The sequence below is a fragment of the Micropterus dolomieu genome, linkage group LG04, assembly GCF_021292245.1.
Source record: "Micropterus dolomieu isolate WLL.071019.BEF.003 ecotype Adirondacks linkage group LG04, ASM2129224v1, whole genome shotgun sequence".
NCBI lineage: Eukaryota > Metazoa > Chordata > Actinopteri > Centrarchiformes > Centrarchidae > Micropterus > Micropterus dolomieu.
Window position 1 is genome coordinate 17,513,434 of NC_060153.1, and position 3,428 is coordinate 17,516,861.

Sequence of the window (3,428 nt, forward strand, 5' to 3'; positions counted from 1 at the left end):
TACGTATGTAACCCTGGTTCCCCGAGAAGGGGAACGAGAGACTGCGTCGGCCCGCCGCACCTCTCTCCCCGCCTGAAGCGCCTGCTTCATAGTTTAAGCTAATGATGAGTGTGTACAGGTGTGCTTTATACTCCTCCGGTTATTCCGTCACACCTTACCGTTCTAGCAACAGGCCAATAGGATTGGAGTGATTTCATTCACGTTCAGACCTGCTTCGCCTAGAGGCGTTCCCATAGTGTCGTAACCGACGCATTCTCTCGTTCCCCTTCTCGGGGAACCAGGGTTACATACGTAACCCGAGACGTTCTGTAGCTACTGTCCTGCTTGTCATACAATCCTTTGTAGAAAAATTATCAGATGTTAAGATGCTGCGTATTTGGAGAATTTTGGTCAATTTGAGCATTGGAACATGACATGCAATATATATATACACGAATTGTCACTTTGTGTCTGAGACACACCCTAGATGTGTTGGTTTTTAATCAAACATTTATACAGTAATTTAAATAACACATTTTGTGCGTAAAAACCTCTCCTGTCGCATCATAATATCATTTTCAGACCGAACCTAACTTCAGACCATGATGTTTTTGCACAGACTATTCAGTCAGTGACCCACAAATTTCAGCCCCTTAAGTAGATAATAATTAATAACTTACAAACACAGTTATGAAGCTCTGACCCAGAAACTAAAAAGGTGATGCGTCATATGGAGCCCTTATCAGGCCGTACCATTTTTTTTTCACAGTCTATTATGGAGATTTGATAGGGTGAATCACTGTTCACTGACCTAGTATTATGCTATTATTATGTTAATTATGTGTGATTGCTGGTAAATTGGGCCCGAGTGTCATTTTGTGGACTCACTAATGGAGATATCTAGGGTACTCTGGCAGTGTGTCATTTCAGTGGATATTTTGATAGCCTTGAAGTGATCAGCTGTTAGCTAATGAAGTTAACCTAAATCATCATCATTTCAGTTTGAGATTATTCTGTTATAGTGTGGGTGAGTTTTGAGTATTTTACATTTTTTTTCTGTGATAATGCTGCATGAAAGGAATGTTCTGACCTACTTTTCTTGATCACATACTTTGGAGATGTGCAGTAGTTTTCAGATGCCTAAAAAAAAGATGCCACACTGAATTGCTGTTGATTACAGGGACAGCAAAACCGACTAGTTGATCAAAGAATTCTACAAATGAAGTACAAACTTTTTGGGTAACTTTTCAATTTTCATGTGACTGTTTAAAATTGATATTTCCTTATCTGTACTTACACAAAAACCTTTAATGATAACAAAGAAAGATATATGATGTTTTACAGTGATGTACGTGAATTTATATATGCTGAACTGGGTTCAGCGTGTTTCTGTGTGGAAGAAATATTAATATTGACTCCATGTGTCAAATGAACAACTCCTGAGAAATTGTCAAATCAAATCAAAATCATCAATAACTATCCCTCATGGACCATGAGTAACTTTGCCAAATGGCATGACAATGTGGTCAGTAGATACTGTATTTTGGTCTGCACCAAAATGTCAGATGAATTGATGGATGAATGGACTGTACAGCTGACGATGCACATGTAAAGGTGCAATATGTATGCAAACAAAACAAACTGTTTTTTGTATATATCTTTTTTGTTTTGCACTGTTTTGGGATTATTTTCCATACGTAATAATGTACTATTACCAGATCCTTGAGTAGGAGAGGACAACCCAGATGAGTCATGGTTGAGCTTTGATAAATAATTCTGTTGAAATACAGAATTTAAAATATTTTAACAAGCGCTTCTGTTGTTCTTTATGTATGAGGCATCAGCCCTGCTCATACATTTCAGTGGAGATAGGAATACTGCGGTTGACAACTTCGTCCAAAAGTAAATGGTCTTTTGGCTCGGGGGCTTGTATTTCATGGTTACTGCATGATTTAGAGGGTTTACTTTTCTTCTGTCTGTCTCGCTGTACTTCATTTAGCCCCTTAGCCCCCGCTGTGCCTGCAACCCATGCCTAGCAGGGCTCTCACATACACAGAGCTGCCTCTGCATGCTTGTCAGGGATATTTAACCAAGCTCATTATGAGTCAAAAATAATAATAATTAATGATTAATAATAATGAATGAGCGCAGTGAGAGCTGTGAGTAGCTGCTTTTAATCTGTGTAAACAAGGAGCTCTTCCACCCTCCCTCGCCATTAGGGATGAGGATCGTTCATTTTTATTGATGTTGATACCCTTATTGAGACTGCTTAACGATCCCATTCTTTATCGATACCACTATCGATACTTTACTACTATTTAGTGATGGTTATTTGGTAAGACCAGACCCAACGGGCATGAGGTAGGCCTGCACTGTGTGAGGAAAATATTCAATGTGCGATAACGTATTGAGCAAAAATATATTGAGATGACATAACACTTGCGATAAATAAACATATATTGAAGTGTGCATATTAACTGCCTGGTTGTTTTTAATTTAACATTTTAAATACAGCTAAATGTTGTTTCTAGAGCAGCAACATTAATGTTTACAACAGCAAAGTAACTCAGTAACTTTATCTGACATCACAAGTAGTGAGTGACTGATGTTATTAGACAGAATAACTGATGTTATTAGAAATGATAACATCAGTCTGTATCAGTCCCTCCTCCTCTCTCGCTGGCTAAAGGTAACGTTACCAGGTAGAAGGAGGAGCGGCTGGTTTGTCTCAGCCAGCAGCTGAGTTTTTAAGACTACAGACCAGTCTGTGCTCCAGACAGACAGCTTTCTATTTAGCTTGTTTTTAACATTTGGCTAACGCCAAGCTAGCGTTAGCTGTGCTTGTATAAAACATACAGGATGAGATACTGAGGACAGAGATGATTAAATTAACCATTTCTACATGTTTAACGTTACCTTACAGACAGGTGTTTTGATAAAGTATTGTCTTTTTACTTGCGAAGGTGTTATTGCACATACTTACAGTAACGAGCGTAGCTGTCATCAACTAACCGTTACAGTAGTTTGGAGCTAACTTAACCCTCACCGTAACGGTGCAGCCTCTCGCTCTGCTGTCGCTGTGTGTGTGTGTGTGTGTGTGTGTGTGTGTAGGAGCCAACAGAGCAGGCAGAGACTGCAGCCTGATGATTTTCTTATTCATTGCGTTTCAAATTAAATCACATTTGACGCTCGAGACATAACGTTACATTATAGCCCGCAAGTCTGATAGCAGTATCGATAAGCTCGAACCTTATTGATTTTCGGGTTTTGAGAAATCCCCATCCCTACTGGCCATGCTTCCTCTCATGTCATTATGTGTCAGGTCAGTATATAACAGCTGTGCATGAATTCATACGTGTGTGTGTGTGTGTGTGTGTGTGTGTGTGTGTGTGTGTGTCAGTCTGCACAAAAAGTCATGAATGGTGTAGCCACAGCTAAGTTCACCAGGC